Raw genomic sequence first — 20273 nt, 5'->3', positions numbered from 1 at the left:
AAAAACGCATTTTCAGTCGATTTAAACGTCGATTTGGCGGAACGGTTAAACACTTCAGTCATTACTCTATGTGACAGTGTCAGACAGTTTAAATACAATGATAAACTAGTATGTGCTGCTAAAGTCTTGTTTGTCAACCAGTTTTAGGCCCAAATAAAATGTATTTTTCGAGTTCTGATAATTTTCATCAAAGTCTACACGTGAGAAAAAACGCATTTTCAGCCGATTTAAACGTCAAAAAGGCGAATCGGTTGAACGCTTCAGTCATTACTCTATGTGACAGTGTCAGAAAGTGTAAATACAATGATAAACTAGTATGTGCTGCTAATGTGTTGTTTGCCAACCAGTTTTAGGCCCATATAAAATGTATTTTTCGAGTTATGATCATTTTCCGAACTTTGGACCGTTTGCTGTCTAGCTGAATTAGAGAAACACCGAACCATTGTCTCTTTGTAGGCGCATGATTTAGAATGCTGCAGTACACCTTATAACTTTAATGAATATGAGGAACTATTATGTGCTTCTTAAGTCTTTCTCAAAGACAGTTTAAATACAATGATAAACTAGTATGTGCTGCTAAAGTCTTGTTTGTCAACCAGTTTTAGGCCCATATAAAATGTATTTTTCGAGTTCTGATCATTTTCATCAAAGTCTACACATGTGGGAAAAAACGCATTTTCAGTCGATTTAAACGTCGAAAAGGCGAATCGGTTAAACGCTTCAGTCATTACTCCATGTGACAGTGTCAGACAGTTTAAATACAATGATGAACTAGTATGTGCTGCTAAAGTGTTGTTTGTCAACCAGTTTTAGGCCCATATAAAATGTATTTTTCGAGTTCTGATAATTTTCATCAAAGTCTACACGTGGGAAAAAACGCATTTTCAGCCGATTTAAACGTCGATTTGGCGGAACGGTTAAACGCTTCAGTCATTACTCTATGTGACAGTGTCAGACAGTTTAAATACAATGATAAACTAGTATGTTCAGCTAAAGTCTTGTTTGTCAACCAGTTTTAGGCCCATATAAAATGTATTTTTCGAGTTCTGATAATTTTCATCAATGTCTACACGTGGGAAAAAACGCATTTTCAGTCGATTTAAACGTCGAAAAGGCGAACCGGTTGAACGCTTCAGTCATTACTCTATGTGACAGTGTCAGAAAGTGTAAATACAATGATAAACTAGTATGTGCTGCTAATGTGTTGTTTGCCAACCAGTTTTAGGCCCATATAAAATGTATTTTTCGAGTTATGATCATTTTCCGAACTTTGGACCGTTTGCTGTCTAGCTGAATTAGAGAAACACCGAACCATTGTCTCTTTGTAGGCGCATGATTTAGAATGCTGCAGTACACCATATAACTTTAATGAATATGAGGAACTATTATGTGCTTCTTAAGTCTTTCTCAAAGACAGTTTAAATACAATGATAAACTAGTATGTGCTGCTAAAGTCTTGTTTGTCAACCAGTTTTAGGCCCATATAAAATGTATTTTTCGAGTTCTGATCATTTTCATCAAAGTCTACACATGTGGGAAAAAACGCATTTTCAGTCGATTTAAACGTCGAAAAGGCGAATCGGTTAAACGCTTCAGTCATTACTCCATGTGACAGTGTCAGACAGTTTAAATACAATGATGAACTAGTATGTGCTGCTAAAGTCCTGTTTGTCAACCAGTTTAAGGCCCATATAAAATGTATTTTTCGAGTTCTGATAATTTTCATCAAAGTCTACACGTGGGAAAAAACGCATTTTCAGCCGATTTAAACGTCGATTTGGCGGAACGGTTAAACGCTTCAGTCATTACTCTATGTGACAGTGTCAGACAGTTTAAATACAATGATAAACTAGTATGTGCAGCTAAAGTCTTGTTTGTCAACCAGTTTTAGGCCCATATAAAATGTATTTTCCGAGTTCTGATAATTTTCATCAATGTCTACACGTGGGAAAAAACGCATTTTCAGTCGATTTAAACGTCGATTTGGCGGAACGGTTAAACGCTTCAGTAATTACTCTATGTGACAGTGTCAGTCAGTTTAAATACAATGATGAACTAGTATGTGCTGCTAAAGTCTTGTTTGTCAACCAGTTTTAGGCCCATATAAAATGTATTTTTCGAGTTAAGATAATTTTCATCAAAGTCTACACGTGGGAAAAAAAGCATTTTCAGTCGATTTAAACGTCGATTTGGCAGAAAGGTTAAACACTTCAGTCATTACTCTATGTGACAGTGTCAGACAGTTTAAATACAATGATAAACTAGTATGTGCTGCTAAAGTCTTGTTTGTCAACCAGTTTTAGGCCCAAATAAAATGTATTTTTCGAGTTCTGATAATTTTCATCAAAGTCTACACGTGAGAAAAAACGCATTTTCAGCCGATTTAAACGACGAAAAGGCGAATCGGTTGAACGCTTCAGTCATTACTCTATGTGACAGTGTCAGAAAGTGTAAATACAATGATAAACTAGTATGTGCTGCTAATGTGTTGTTTGCCAACCTGTTTTTGGCCCATATAAAATGTATTTTTCGAGTTCTGATAATTTTCATCAAAGTCTACACATGTGGGAAAAACTGCATTTTCAGCCGATTTTAACGTCGATTTGGTGGAACGGTTAAACGCTTCAGTCATTACTCTATGTGACAGTGTCAGGCAGTTTAAATACAATGATAAACTAGTATGTGCTGCTAAAGTGTTGTTTGTCAGCCAGTTTTAGGCCCTTATAAAATTTATTTTTCGAGTTATGATCATTTTCAGAACTTTGGACGATTTGCTGTCGAGCTGAATTAGAGAGACACCGAACCATTGTCTCTTTGTAGGTGAATGATTCAGGATGCTGCCGTACACCATATAACTTTAATTAATATGAGGAACAATTATTTTGCTTCTTAAGTCTTTCTCAAAGACAGTTTAAATACAATGATGAACTCGTATGTGCTGCTAATGTCTTGTTTGTCAACCAGTTTTAGGCCCATATAAAATGTATTTTTCGAGTTCTGATAATTTTCATCAAAGTCTACACGTGGGAAAAAACGCATTTTCAGCCGATTTTAACGTCGATTTGGCGGAACGGTTAAACGCTTCAGTCATTACTCTGTGACAGTGTCAGACAGTTTACATACAATGATAAACTAGTATGTGCTGCTAAAGTGTTGTTTGTCAAACAGTTTTAGGCCCATATAAAATGTATTTTTCGAGTTATGATCATTTTCAGAACTTTGGACGATTTGCTGTGTGTTGTTTGTCAACCAGTTTTAGGCCCATATAAAATGTATTATTCGAGTTATGATCATTTTCAGATCTTTGGACGATTTGCTGTCTACCTGAATTAGAGAAACACCGAACAATTGTCTCTTTGTAGGTGCATGATTCAGTATACTGCAGTACAGCATAGAAATTTAATTAATATGATGAACTATTATGTGCTTCTTAAGTGTTTCTCACAGAGTTCAAGGCCCATCTAACATGTATTTGTGGAGTTATGATCATTTTCAGAACTTTGGACGATTTGCTGTCGAGCTGAATTAGAGAGACACCGAACCATTGTCTCTTTGTAGGTGAATGATTCAGGATGCTGCCGTACACCATATAACTTTAATTAATATGAGGAACAATTATTTTGCTTCTTAAGTCTTTTTCAAAGACAGTTTAAATACAATGATGAACTAGTATATGCTGCTAATGTCTTGTTTGTCAACCAGTTTTAGGCCCATATAAAATGTATTTTTCGAGTTCTGATAATTTTCATCAAAGTCTACACGTGGGAAAAAACGCATTTTCAGCCGATTTTAACGTCGATTTGGCGGAACGGTTAAACGCTTCAGTCATTACTCTATGTGACAGTGTCAGACAGTTTAAATACAATGATCAACTAGTATGTGCTGCTAAAGTGTTGTTTGTCAGCCAGTTTTAGGCCCTTATAAAATTTATTTTTCGAGTTATGATCATTTTCAGAACTTTGGACGATTTGCTGTCGAGCTGAATTAGAGAGACACCGAACCATTGTCTCTTTGTAGGTGAATGATTCAGGATGCTGCCGTACACCATATAACTTTAATTAATATGAGGAACAATTATTTTGCTTCTTAAGTCTTTCTCAAAGACAGTTTAAATACAATGATGAACTCGTATGTGCTGCTAATGTCTTGTTTGTCAACCAGTTTTAGGCCCATATAAAATGTATTTTTCGAGTTCTGATAATTTTCATCAAAGTCTACACGTGGGAAAAAACGCATTTTCAGCCGATTTTAACGTCGATTTGGCGGAACGGTTAAACGCTTCAGTCATTACTCTGTGACAGTGTCAGACAGTTTACATACAATGATAAACTAGTATGTGCTGCTAAAGTGTTGTTTGTCAAACAGTTTTAGGCCCATATAAAATGTATTTTTCGAGTTATGATCATTTTCAGAACTTTGGACGATTTGCTGTGTGTTGTTTGTCAACCAGTTTTAGGCCCATATAAAATGTATTATTCGAGTTATGATCATTTTCAGATCTTTGGACGATTTGCTGTCTACCTGAATTAGAGAAACACCGAACAATTGTCTCTTTGTAGGTGCATGATTCAGTATACTGCAGTACAGCATAGAAATTTAATTAATATGATGAACTATTATGTGCTTCTTAAGTGTTTCTCACAGAGTTCAAGGCCCATCTAACATGTATTTGTGGAGTTATGATCATTTTCAGAACTTTGGACGATTTGCTGTCGAGCTGAATTAGAGAGACACCGAACCATTGTCTCTTTGTAGGTGAATGATTCAGGATGCTGCCGTACACCATATAACTTTAATTAATATGAGGAACAATTATTTTGCTTCTTAAGTCTTTTTCAAAGACAGTTTAAATACAATGATGAACTAGTATATGCTGCTAATGTCTTGTTTGTCAACCAGTTTTAGGCCCATATAAAATGTATTTTTCGAGTTCTGATAATTTTCATCAAAGTCTACACGTGGGAAAAAACGCATTTTCAGCCGATTTTAACGTCGATTTGGCGGAACGGTTAAACGCTTCAGTCATTACTCTATGTGACAGTGTCAGACAGTTTAAATACAATGATCAACTAGTATGTGCTGCTTAAGTGTTGTTTGTCAGCCAGTTTTAGGCCCTTATAAAATTTATTTTTCGAGTTATGATCATTTTCAGAACTTTGGACGATTTGCTGTCGAGCTGAATTAGAGAGACACCGAACCATTGTCTCTTTGTAGGTGAATGATTCAGGATGCTGCCGTACACCATATAACTTTAATTAATATGAGGAACAATTATTTTGCTTCTTAAGTCTTTCTCAAAGACAGTTTAAATACAATGATGAACTCGTATGTGCTGCTAATGTCTTGTTTGTCAACCAGTTTTAGGCCCATATAAAATGTATTTTTCGAGTTCTGATAATTTTCATCAAAGTCTACACGTGGGAAAAAACGCATTTTCAGCCGATTTTAACGTCGATTTGGCGGAACGGTTAAACGCTTCAGTCATTACTCTGTGACAGTGTCAGACAGTTTACATACAATGATAAACTAGTATGTGCTGCTAAAGTGTTGTTTGTCAAACAGTTTTAGGCCCATATAAAATGTATTTTTCGAGTTATGATCATTTTCAGAACTTTGGACGATTTGCTGTGTGTTGTTTGTCAACCAGTTTTAGGCCCATATAAAATGTATTATTCGAGTTATGATCATTTTCAGATCTTTGGACGATTTGCTGTCTACCTGAATTAGAGAAACACCGAACAATTGTCTCTTTGTAGGTGCATGATTCAGTATACTGCAGTACAGCATAGAAATTTAATTAATATGATGAACTATTATGTGCTTCTTAAGTGTTTCTCACAGAGTTCAAGGCCCATCTAACATGTATTTGTGGAGTTATGATCATTTTCAGAACTTTGGACGATTTGCTGTCGAGCTGAATTAGAGAGACACCGAACCATTGTCTCTTTGTAGGTGAATGATTCAGGATGCTGCCGTACACCATATAACTTTAATTAATATGAGGAACAATTATTTTGCTTCTTAAGTCTTTCTCAAAGACAGTTTAAATACAATGATGAACTAGTATGTGCTGCTAATGTCTTGTTTGTCAACCAGTTTTAGGCCCATATAAAATGTATTTTTCGAGTTCTGATAATTTTCATCAAAGTCTACACGTGGGAAAAAACGCATTTTCAGCCGATTTTAACGTCGATTTGGCGGAACGGTTAAACGCTTCAGTCATTACTCTATGTGACAGTGTCAGACAGTTTAAATACAATGATCAACTAGTATGTGCTGCTAAAGTGTTGTTTGTCAACCAGTTTTAGGCCCATATAAAATTTATTTTTCGAGTTATGATCATTTTCAGAACTTTGGACGATTTGCTGTCTAGCTGAATTAGAGAAACACCGAACAATTGTCTCTTTGTAGGTGCATGATTTTGAATGCTGCAGTACACCATATAACTTTAATTAATATGAGGAACAATTATGTGCTTCTTAAGTCTTTCTCAAAGACAGTTTAAATACAATGATAAACTAGTATGTGCTGCTAAAGTCTTGTTTGTCAACCAGTTTTAGGCCCATATAAAATGTATTTTTCGAGTTCTGATAATTTTCATCAATGTCTACACGTGGGAAAAAACGCATTTTCAGTCGATTTAAACGTCGATTTGGCGGAACGGTTAAACGCTTCAGTCATTACTCTATGTGACAGTGTCAGTCAGTTTAAATACAATGATGAACTAGTATGTGCTGCTAACGTCTTGTTTGTCAACCAGTTTTAGGCCCATATAAAATGTATTTTTCGAGTTCAGATAATTTTCATCAAAGTCTACACATGTGGGAAAAAACGCATTTTCAGTCGATTTAAACGTCGATTTGGCGGAACGGTTAAACACTTCAGTCATTACTCTATGTGACAGTGTCAGACAGTTTAAATACAATGATAAACTAGTATGTGCTGCTAAAGTCTTGTTTGTCAACCAGTTTTAGGCCTATATAAAATGTATTTTTCGAGTTCTGATAATTTTCATCAAAGTCTACACGTGAGAAAAAACGCATTTTCAGCCGATTTAAACGTCGAAAAGGAGAATTGGTCAAAAGCTTTAGTCATTACTTTGAGTGACAGAGTCAGACAGTTTAAATACAATGAATAACTAGTATGTGCTGCTAAAGTGTTGTATGTCAAACAATTGTAGGCCCATTTAAAATGTATTTGTTGAGTTATGATCATTTTCATCATAGTGTGCACATGTGGGAAAAAACGCATTTTCAGCCGATTTAAACATCAAAAAGGCGAATTGGTTAAACGCTTCAGTCATTACTCTGTGTGACAGTGACAGACAGTTTAAATACAATGATGAACTAGTATATGCTGCTAAAGTGTTGTTTGTCAAACAGTTTTAGGCCCATAGAAAATGTATTTGTCGAGTTATGATCATTTTCATCATAGTGTGCACATGTGGGAAAAAACGCATTTTCAGCCGATTTAAACGTCGAAAAGGCGAATTGGTTAAAAGCTTCAGTCTTTACTCTGTGTGACAGTGTCAGACAGTTTAAATACAATGATTAACTAGTACGTGCTGCTAAAGTGTTGTTTGTCAACCAGTTTTAGGCCCATATAAAATGTTGTTTGTTAACCAGTGCGCATGCGCGACTGGCATCCGACAGCACCAGGAAGTGGAACACCGCGGGTGGAACACGGAAGGGAGTTTTTTCCGGACTCCAGAACGTCTTTACGGAATCTTTTTCATTTTTATGTGACTGATCCTCCAGCAGTGGTTGTTTTCAGTGCGTGGGGGGTCCCCCCCCCCACACACCCCAACCACCCTTTTTCTTCGGGTGTGCGATGACCGATCACATTGAAACAAACTCTGCGACCGGGAAAATGGATCACGTACGGCTGAATGAAGAAGCAAACGCACCAAAAGGTGGCGGCGAAGCAGACAGAAGCTATGGAAAAGAGCTTACAGTCTGTGTGGAACTGCAAGGGGAGGAAAGTATTACGACGACGGAATTGATGAAGAACGTGCGAGAGCTCTGCGGCGGTTTACTAGCTTGCCGCATCACCGGAGATCGACGATACGAACTTACAATGAGTCACCAAAGAGGGAAAGATCGCCTGCTGGAGGGATTCAAGATTGGAGAGGTAAGAATAATAGCCAGAGAATTGAGGAATGACGAGATGGTCGTTTCCTTCCTCAACCTCCCGGCTTATATTACTGACGACGAAATACTGGGGAAGCTACATGGTTGGGGCGTGTCGGCCACCTCGCCGATTAAGCGCAGAATGTGGCCAGGAACCCGTATTGCGGACGGTACACGGTTTATGAGAGTAAAATTCAATAAATTAGTTCAGAGTCTTCCATACTCTGCAAAGTTTCACACTGCCATAGGGCCAGAGTACTTCCGCGTCATTCACGATAGACAATCAAAGGTCTGCCGCCTCTGTATACAGCCTGGACATATCCTACGGGAATGTCCGGAGTTCTTCTGTCGCAAATGTGGATTGCAAGGACACTTTGCGAGAGAGTGCAAAAGTGCCAAGAAATGTGACCTGTGTCATAACACTTGGAATGAATGTGACTGCAATAAGAGCGAGGAGGACGGCGGCGCTCCGCTGGTCACGACGGCCGCTTCAACCGATAGGCAAGGCGAACTGCATAGCGAGGATGAAAATAAAATGGAGACTGAGACGGGGCAGGCGGATGTGAGGGATGAAACTCAACCTGCAGTGGCGGGTAGTATGAACCAAGCAAGCAAGGTGAGGCTAGATCTGAGCTCCGGCTCTGACGAGGAGAGCGGAGCGAGACGAGGAGCGAGGCTGAAGGCGGAGGTGGGAGGGGAGGTGCTAGCCTTGGGAGTGGGCCCCACCCCCGCTCCTACCCCGCTGCTACTGAAGCAAATCAGAGATCCTGCATCTGAGATGGGAATGATGAATAGGTCATCATCTCAGTCCCAGCCCCTCCAGCGACTGCCTCTTGATAACCCGATCTCAAGTGCAAGTGAGGCCGAATCCGAGATAGACTTGTCTCATATGAACAGAATTGGGAAAAGGCTAAGTGAAAAGCAGATGAGAAGGAGAAGCAAGAGAAACAAAGACAGAGTTAATAACTAAATGTCGAAAATCATACTCTCTTCTCAGTGTGACTCTAATGATTAGCTTCACTTCTCTAAATGCTAACGGCCTCCGCACAAAATCGAAAATAGATTCTGTACTGCAAACTTTGAACTCGGATGTAGTCTGCCTGCAAGAAACTTGGTGGGACCAGGAGCATCACGACTATGTGGCGAACCAGAGAAACAAGCAGATATTTTCAAACCACGGGTCAGCAAGATCATGCGGGGTAGCAATCATATCTAAGATTGCTTCAGGCATGAGTGCTGAAGAGATATACAAAGACGATCAAGGCAGAGTATTAATTGTAGATTTTTCACTTAATAAACAACGATATAGAATAATTAACATATATGCACCAAACAATGAAAATCATAGAAAGCAGTTTTTCATTAAATTAAAGAAATGGTACGGAAACAATGTAATAATAACTGGAGACTTTAATGTGGCTCTTACAAAAATGGACGTGTCAGTAAACAATACCTTCAAGAGTGACGCCAGTCGAACAACCCTAATGAATTTGATAAATCACCATAACCTAGTAGAAATGTGGAGAATCTCAAACCCTTTGAAGCGGGACTTCTCGAGAAGGCAGATTGTAAAGGGGGTCCTCAAACAGTCCAGAATCGATCTCTGTCTGGCTTCCTCCAGCATTATCAGGGACATTAACAAAATTAAATATGAGTTCAATAGCTGGAGCGATCACGCATCTTTATACTGGCAATTAGGGGACGATGGAAGGCCCAGAGGTGGGGGCATCTGGTGCTTCAATGCCAGTCTCCTTGAGGACCAAACCTTCAAAAAAAAGATAAGGAATCTACTGAGCAATATAACAGATGAATTAGCTGTAGAAGAAAACTACATTAAATCATGGGACGATGTAAAAAGACGAATTAAGAGAGCCTGTATAAATTATAGTAAAGAGAAAGGATGGCGGGAAGGAATGGAGGAGAGAACATTAAGGCACCTCCTCGCAAAAGAAATTACATTACTTGACCATAACCCTGACAGAAGTTGTGCAAAATTTGAAGAATATGAAGCTAAACTTCACTCTTTTGAAAAGAAAAGATGCATAGGAGCAGCTGTTAGAAGTAGATTTAAAAATATCACAGATGGGGAGAAATGTACAGCTTTTTTCCTTGGCCTAGAAAAACAAAAACAAAACAAAGCCAGAATGGGTCAGATTGAAAATAGTAAGGGGGAAATAATAGCTGAGCAGGAAGACATACTGGACGAAATACATAGGTATTACGAGAACCTCTTTACTAGTAACAGCTCCAATCCAAAACAGACTAAAGAAATACTGGAATGTATTGATAGGGAAATCAATCACATCGACAAAGAAGAGTGCGACACGGTAATCACATTAGCGGAAGTAGAACTGGCAATAGATGGACAAAATAAGAACAAAAGCCCAGGCCCAGACGGAATCTCGACAGAGTTCTACCAGTGCTTCAAAGCCCAGCTGGCCCCCTTGCTGCTAAAACTTTACACTAGTATTAGAGTAAACCAGACAACTCCGGACTCCCTCACAAAAGGTATCATCACAATTGTATTTAAGAATAAAGGATGCCGGAACCAACTGAAAAACTATAGGCCAATTAGCCTACTCAATTCAGATTATAAGATTCTGGCAAAAATTCTGGCTAATAGACTTAAAGCAGTAATAGGCTCAATCATCAGCAATACGCAAACTTACAGTATCCCAGGCAGAGATATTACAGACTCCATCAATACAATTAGGGATACAGTAAAACAATGACTATGCAGAGGGGCCTGCTGCTTGGAGTAGACCTAGAAAAAGCTTTTGACAGGGTTGAGCATCCGTTCCTCTGGTCCGTAATGGAAAAGTTCGGCTTCGGAGCAAAGTTCATCGATTGGATCAAGGTTTTATATCCAAGTGCGAGTAGCAGGGTGAAATGCAACGGACTTCTCACCAGGGACATTCGGATCGAGAGGTCGGTGAGACAGGGATGCCCCCTCTCAGCTCTGCTATACACCCTGGTCGCAGAACCCCTCGCACTCCTAATACTGAAAGACAAAAATATAAAAGGTATCTTAACGCCAAATGGCAACAAAACCAAAATAGTCCAATATGCAGACGACATTAATATCATGGTCTCGGATGGTGACAGCATAGACCATGTCTTCAAACACCTAGGGGCCTATGAGAAAGCCTCTGGCGCAAGAATCAATAAAGAAAAATCTGCAATAATGTTCTGCGGTAAGAATCAAAAAACGATAAACAAATGGGGCCTTAAAGAGACCACAGGGTGCAGAGAAATCTTGGGTGTGTACATTGGGAAAGACGAGAGTGAAGCAAGAGATAAAACATGGAAGAGTGTGATAATTAAAATACAGTGTACCTTGAACCTGTGGAGGGCGAGGGGGCTTAGTCTAAAAGGAAAGGTAATAGTATCTAATGCCCTAGTGCTGTCAAAAATAAATCATGCTTTGGGAACCTGTGAGCTGCCCGATTGGGCACTAAATTCATTGAACGGTGAGATCTCCTCCTTTCTTTGGAAGGGTAAGGGAAATATGTTCGCCCACAGGACGTTAATTGCTAATAAACGGGAGGGGGGATTAGGGCTGATTGACATTGGTGCCAAAAGAGACGCACTGAGGGTTAAATTGATAGGGAAATTCTTGGATTCGACCAGGCAGTATCCCTGGGAGGACGCACTCGCAGGCTACCTGGCGGAGTTTGGGGAGAGGAGCAAATACAATCTCTGTACCCACTACCCCAGAAAAACTTACAGTGGCCTGCCGGGCTTCTACCAGGAGGTGCTGGAGGCATGGGGAAGGATACTCCCCCACCTCAGACCCGAGTGCAGTAAAAAAGAGCATGTGCTGCAGTTACCTTTCCTCTCGAATCCATGCTTCACCTATAATGGGAGAAACCTCGTCAGCAGTCACTTGACGGCAGCAGGCCTAACAAGAGTGGGACAGGTGACCGACCACAAAGGGAACTTTGATATAGGGAATGTACTATGGGAATTAGACAGATGGAAGGTGCAATACAGGGAAAAACTGATTGTCTCTTTCGGGGAAAAATTTGATCAAAGCCTACTACCTGAGTGGCGAGGCATGCTCAAAGAGAAAGGACCCAAGGTGCAGGATGATGCCCTGAACTTCCTCCTGTGCCTTAGAGGAAAATTCCCCACCATCCAATCAGTGAAAACCAGAGACTGGTATAGATTACTCATTTCAAAGATTGTGACAATTCCAGCTTCAGAAAAGGCCTGGTCAAGGATATTTCCTGGCTATTCAATTAGAAATATATGGAACAACATGGAAATCCCTTTTGCCACATCAGCCATCTTCCACCTGGATTTCAAGATAAGGCACAGGAGGATTTTTACTGGCATCATCCTGCATCAATAACACAAAGACTTGCACAAAAGGGAGTGTGTGGTCTGCATGGAAGAAGCAGAAGACATTGAGCACCTGTTTCTTAGGTGCACGGCCCTCACAAACTATAGGGAGAGGGTCAAGAGCCTACTGGTGGAACATTGTGGCCTTAGGAGACTAACAGGGCTTACATGGGACTGGGCCTACATGTTTGCCCCCCCCCCCCAAAACAATGAGCCCAACGGAAAACTTACTGATAAACACTGTGCTGGCATTTGCCAGGCGCGCAACATGGACAAGAAGGAACTTGGCACTATATGAGGGTAGAGACGTAAGCATACAAAGCCTCTTTGGAAACTCACTAAAAGCCCACCTATTGTTGCTAAATGGAGGAAACAAAGACCTTTTTGTAATCCAATTTATGCAACAAACTACCCTACTCCTGGAAACTGAATGCCACTCTCTCTCCTTCGCATTCTGATAGGATAGAGAAGGGAGAAAAAGGGAAAACATGTATTTCCCAAGTGTTTAAAAATGTTTTCTTGGCATAATTGTGACTGTTGATGATTCTGTATTTTTATATAAAAAAAAAAAAAATGCATTTGTTGAGTTATGATCATTTTCATCATAGTGTGCACATGAGGGAAAAAACACATTTTCAGCCGATTTAAACGTCGAAAAGGCGAATTGGTTAAACGCTTCAGTCATTACTCTGTGTGACAGTGTTAGACAGTTTAAATACAATGATGAACTAGTATGTGCTGCTAAAGTGTTGTTTATCAAACAGTTTTAGTCCCATAGAAAATGTATTTGTCGAGTTATGATCATTTTCATCATAGTGTGCACATGTGGGAAAAAACGCATTTTCAGCCGATTTAAACGTCGAAAAGGCGTATTGGTTAAACACTTCAGTCATTACTCTGTGTGACAGTGTCAGACAGTTTAAATACAATGATTAACTAGTATGTGCTGCTAAAGTGTTGTTTGTCAACCAGTTTTAGGCCCATATAAAATGTATTTGTCGAGGTATGAGCATTTTCATAACATTGGACGGTTTGCTGTCTAGCTGAATTAGAGAAACACCGAACCATTGTCTCTTCAGAGGTGAATGATTCAGAATGCTGCTGTACAGCATAGAAATTTAATTAATATGATGAACTATTATGTGCTTCCTAAGTGTTTCTCTCAGATTTCTATGCCCATCTAACATGTATTTGTGGAGTTATGATCATTTTCAGAACTTTTGACGGTTTGCTGTCTAGCTGAATTAGAGAAACACCGAACCATTGTCTCTTCAGAGGTGAATGATTCAGAATGCTGCAGTACAGCATAGAAATTTAATTAATATGATGAACTATTATGTCCTTCTTATGTGTTTCTCACAGAGTTCTAGGCCCATCTAACATGTATTTGTGGAGTTATGATCATTTTCATCATAGTGTGCACACGTGGGAAAAAATGCATTTTCAGCCCATTTAAACGTCGAAAAGGGGAATTGGTTAAACGCTTCAGTCGTTACTCTGTGTGACAGTGTCAGACAGTTTAAATACAATGGTGAACTAGTATATGCTGCTAAAGCGTTGTTTGTCATACAGTTTTAGGCCCATACAACATGTATTTGTCGAGGTATGAGCATTTTCAGAACATTGGACGGTTTGCTGTCTAGCTGAATTAGAGAAACACCGAACCATTGTCTCTTCAGAGGAGAATGATTCAGGATGCTGCAGTACAGCATTGAAATTTAATTAATATGATGAACTATTATGTGCTTCCTAAGTTTTTCTCTCAGATTTCTATGCCCATCTAACATGTATTTCTGGAGTTATGATCATTTTCATCATAGTGTGCACACGTGGGAAAAAATGCATTTTCAGCCGATTTAAACGTCGAAAAGGCGAATTGGTCAAAAGCTTTAGTCATTACTTTGAGTGACAGAGTCAGACAGTTCAAATACAATGGTGAACTAGTATATGCTGCTAAAGTGTTGTTTGTAAACCAGTTTTAGGCCCATATAAAATGTATTTGTCGAGTTATGATCATTTTCATCATAGTGTGCACATCTGGGAAAAAAAGCATTTTCAGCCGATTTAAACGTCGAAAAGGGGAATTGGTTAAACGCTTCAGTCATTACTCTGTATGACAGTGTCAGACAGTTTAAATACAATGGTGAACTAGTATATACTGCTAAAGTGTTGTTTGTCAAACAGTTTTAGGCCCATGTAAAATGTATTTGTCGAGTTATGATTATTTTCATCATTGTGTGCACATGTGGGAAAAAACGCATTTTCAGCCGATTTAAACGTCGAAAAGGGGAATTGCTTAAACGCTTCAGTCATTACTCTGTGTGACAGTGTCAGACAGTTTAAATACAATGGTGAACTAGTATATGCTGCTAAAGCGTTGTTTGTCAAACAGTTTTAGGCCCATACAACATGTATTTGTCGAGGTATGAGCATTTTCAGAACATTGGACGGTTTGCTGTCTAGCTGAATTAGAGAAACACCGAACCATTGTCTCTTCAGAGGTGAATGATTCAGAATGCTGCTGTACAGCGTAGAAATTTAATTAATATGATGAACTATTATGTGCTTCCTAAGTGTTTCTCTCAGATTTCTATGCCCATCTAACATGTATTTGTGGAGTTATGATCATTTTCAGAACTTTTGACGGTTTGCTGTCTAGCTGAATTAGAGAAACACCGAACCATTGTCTCTTCAGAGGTGAATGATTCAGAATGCTGCAGTACAGCATAGAAATTTAATTAATATGATGAACTATTATGTCCTTCTTATGTGTTTCTCACAGAGTTCTAGGCCCATCTAACATGTATTTGTGGAGTTATGATCATTTTCATCATAGTGTGCACACGTGGGAAAAAATGCATTTTCAGCCCATTTAAACGTCGAAAAGGGGAATTGGTTAAACGCTTCAGTCGTTACTCTGTGTGACAGTGTCAGACAGTTTAAATACAATGGTGAACTAGTATATGCTGCTAAAGCGTTGTTTGTCAAACAGTTTTAGGCCCATACAACATGTATTTGTGGAGTTGTGATCATTTTCATCATTGTGTGCACATGTGGGAAAAAAACGCATTTTCAGCCGATTTAAACGTCGAAAAGGGGAATTGGTTAAACGCTTCAGTCGTTACTCTGTGTGACAGTGTCAGACAGTTTAAATACAATGGTGAACTAGTATATGCTGCTAAAGCGTTGTTTGTCAAACAGTTTTAGGCCCAAACAACATGTATTTGTCGAGGTATGAGCATTTTCAGAACATTGGACGGTTTGCTGTCTAGCTGAATTAGAGAAACACCGAACCATTGTCTCTTCAGAGGTGAATGATTCAGAATGCTGCAGTACAGCATTGAAATTTAATTAATATGATGAACTATTATGTGCTTCCAAAGTTTTTCTCTCAGATTTCTATGCCATCTAACATGTATTTCTGGAGTTATGATCATTTTCAGAACTTGTGACGGTTTGCTGTCTAGCTGAATTAGAGAAACACCGAACCATTGTCTCTTCAGAGGTGAATGATTCAGAATGCTGCAGTACAGCATTGAAATTTCATTAATATGATGAACTATTATGTGCTTCCTAAGTTTTTCTCTCAGATTTCTATGCCATCTAACATGTATTTCTGGAGTTATGATCATTTTCAGAACTTGTGACGGTTTGCTGTCTAGCTGAATTAGAGAAACACCGAACCATTGTCTCTTCAGAGGTGAATGATTCAGAATGCTGCAGTACAGCATAGAAATTTAATTAATATGATGAACTATTATGTGCTTCTTAAGTGTTTCTCACAGATTTCTAGGCCCATCTAACATGTATTTGTGGAGTTAGGATCATTTTCATCATTATGTGCACATGTGGGAAAAAACGCATTTTCAGCCGATTTAAATATCGAAAAGGGGAATTGGTTAAACGCTTCAGTCATTACTCTGTGTGACAGTGTCAGACAGTTTAAATACAATGGTGAACAAGTATATGCTGCTAAAGTGTTGTTTGTCAAACAGTTTTAGGCCCATGTAAAATGTATTTGTCGAGTTATGATCATTTTCATCATTGTGTGCACATGTGGGAAAAAACGCATTTTCAGCCGATTTAAACGTCGAAAAGGCGAATCGGTTAAACGCTTCAGTCATTACTCCATGTGACAGTGTCAGACAGTTTAAATACAATGGTGAACAAGTATATGCTGCTAAAGTGTTGTTTGTCAAACAGTTTTAGGCCCATGTAAAATGTATTTGTAGAGTTATGATCATTTTCATCATTGTGTGCACATGTGGGAAAAAACGCATTTTCAGCCGATTTAAACGTCGAAAAGGGGAATTGCTTAAACGCTTCTGTCATTACTCTGTGTGACAGTGTCAGACAGTTTAAATACAATGGTGAACTAGTATATGCTGCTAAAGCGTTGTTTGTCAAACAGTTTTAGGCCCATACAACATGTATTTGTCGAGGTATGAGCATTTTCATAACATTGGACGGTTTGCTGTCTAGCTGAATTAGAGAAACACCGAACCATTGTCTCTTCAGAGGTGAATGATTCAGAATGCTGCTGTACAGCATAGAAATTTAATTAATATGATGAACTATTATGTGCTTCCTAAGTGTTTCTCTCAGATTTCTATGCCCATCTAACATGTATTTGTGGAGTTATGATCATTTTCAGAACTTTTGACGGTTTGCTGTCTAGCTGAATTAGAGAAACACCGAACCATTGTCTCTTCAGAGGTGAATGATTCAGAATGCTGCAGTACAGCATTGAAATTTAATTAATATGATGAACTATTATGTGCTTCCTAAGTGTTTCTCTCAGATTTCTATGCCCATCTAACATGTATTTGTGGAGTTATGATCATTTTCAGAACTTTTGACGGTTTGCTGTCTAGCTGAATTAGAGAAACACCGAACCATTGTCTCTTCAGAGGTGAATGATTCAGAATGCTGCAGTACAGCATAGAAATTTAATTAATATGATGAACTATTATGTGCTTCCTAAGTTTTTCTCTCAGATTTCTATGCCCATCTAACATGTATTTCTGGAGTTATGATCATTTTCATCATAGTGTGCACACGTGGGAAAAAATGCATTTTCAGCCGATTTAAACGTCGAAAAGGCGAATTGGTCAAAAGCTTTAGTCATTACTTTGAGTGACAGAGTCAGACAGTTCAAATACAATGGTGAACTAGTATATGCTGCTAAAGTGTGGTTTGTCAACCAGTTTTAGGCCCATATATAATGTATTTGTCGAGTTATGATCATTTTCATCATAGTGTGCACATCTGGGAAAAAAAGCATTTTCAGCCGATTTAAACGTCGAAAAGGGGAATTGGTTAAACGCTTCAGTCATTACTCTGTATGACAGTGTCAGACAGTTTAAATACAATGGTGAACTAGTATATACTGCTAAAGTGTTGTTTGTCAAACAGTTTTAGGCCCATCTAACATGTATTTGTCGAGTTATGATCATTTTCATCATAGTGTGCACACGTGGGAAAAAATGCATTTTCAGCCGATTTAAACGTCGAAAAGGGGAATTGGTTAAACGCTTCAGTCGTTACTCTGTGTGACAGTGTCAGACAGTTTAAATACAATGGTGAACTAGTATATGCTGCTAAAGCGTTGTTTGTCAAACAGTTTTAGGCCCATACAACATGTATTTGTCGAGGTATGAGCATTTTCAGAACATTGGACGGTTTGCTGTCTAGCTGAATTAGAGAAACACCGAACCATTGTCTCTTCAGAGGTGAATGATTCAGAATGCTGCTGTACAGCATAGAAATTTAATTAATATGATGAACTATTATGTGCTTCCTAAGTGTTTCTCTCAGATTTCTATGCCCATCTAACATGTATTTGTGGAGTTATGATCATTTTCAGAACTTTTGACGGTTTGCTGTCTAGCTGAATTAGAGAAACACCGAACCATTGTCTCTTCAGAGGTGAATGATTCAGAATGCTGCAGTACAGCATAGAAATTGAATTAATATGATGAACTATTATGTCCTTCTTATGTGTTTCTCACAGAGTTCTAGGCCCATCTAACATGTATTTGTCGAGTTATGATCATTTTCATCATTGTGTGCACATGTGGGAAAAAACGCATTTTCAGCCGATTTAAACGTCGAAAAGGGGAATTGGTTAAACGCTTCAGTCATTACTCTGTGTGACAGTGTCAGACAGTTTAAATACAATGGTGAACTAGTATATGCTGCTAAAGCGTTGTTTGTCAAACAGTTTTAGGCCCATACAACATGTATTTGTCGAGTAATGAGCATTTTCAGAACATTGGACGGTTTGCTGTCTAGCTGAATTAGAGAAACACCGAACCATTGTCTCTTCAGAGGTGAATGATTCAGAATGCTGCAGTACAGCATTGAAATTTAATTAATGTGATGAACTATTATGTGCTTCCTAAGTTTTTCTCTAAGATTTCTATGCCCATCTAACATGTATTTCTGGAGATATGATCATTTTCAGAACTTGTGACGGTTTGCTGTCTAGCTGAATTAGAGAAACACCGAACCATTGTCTCTTCAGAGGTGAATGATTCACAATGCTGCAGTACAGCATAGAAATTTAATTAATATGATGAACTATTATGTGCTTCTTAAGTGTTTCTCACAGATTTCTAGGCCCATCTAACATGTATTTGTGGAGTTATGATCATTTTCATCATTGTGTGCACATGTGGGAAAAAAACGCATTTTCAGCCGATTTAAACGTCGAAAATGGGAATTGCTTAAACGCTTCAGTCATTACTCTGTGTGACAGTGTCAGACAGTTTAAATACAATGGTGAACTAGTATATGCTGCTAAAGCGTTGTTTGTCAAACAGTTTTAGGCCCATACAACATGTATTTGTCGAGGTATGAGCATTTTCATAACATTGGACGGTTTGCTGTCTAGCTGAATTAGAGAAACACCGAACCATTGTCTCTTCAGAGGTGAATGATTCAGAATGCTGCTGTACAGCATAGAAATTTAATTAATATGATGAACTATTATGTGCTTCCTAAGTGTTTCTCTCAGATTTCTATGCCCATCTAACATGTATTTGTGGAGTTATGATCATTTTCATCATTGTGTGCACATGTGGGAAAAAAACGCATTTTCAGCCGATTTAAACGTCGAAAAGGGGAATTGGTTAAACGCTTCAGTCATTACTCTGTGTGACAGTGTCAGACAGTTTAAATACAATGGTGAACTAGTATATGCTGCTAAAGTGTTTTTTGTCAAACAGTTTTAGGCCCATGTAAAATGTATTTGTCGAGTTATGATTATTTTCATCATTGTGTGCACATGTGGGAAAAAACGCATTTTCAGCCGATTTAAACGTCGAAAAGGGGAATTGCTTAAACGCTTCAGTCATTACTCTGTGTGACAGTGTCAGACAGTTTAAATACAATGGTGAACTAGTATATGCTGCTAAAGCGTTGTTTGTCAAACAGTTTTAGGCCCATACAACATGTATTTGTCGAGGTATGAGCATTTTCATAACATTGGACGGTTTGCTGTCTAGCTGAATTAGAGAAACACCGAACCATTGTCTCTTCAGAGGTGAATGATTCAGAATGCTGCAGTACAGCATAGAAATTTAATTAATATGATGAACTATTATGTGCTTCCTAAGTGTTTCTCTCAGATTTCTATGCCCATCTAACATGTATTTGTGGAGTTATGATCATTTTCAGAACTTTTGACGGTTTGCTGTCTAGCTGAATTAGAGAAACACCGAACCATTTTCTCTTCAGAGGTGAATGATTCAGAATGCTGCAGTACAGCATAGAAATTGAATTAATATGATGAACTAT

Source organism: Zeus faber (genome assembly GCF_960531495.2).
Source record: "Zeus faber genome assembly, chromosome: 8".
Classification (NCBI taxonomy): domain Eukaryota; kingdom Metazoa; phylum Chordata; class Actinopteri; order Zeiformes; family Zeidae; genus Zeus; species Zeus faber.
This window is presented reverse-complemented; position numbering follows the sequence as displayed.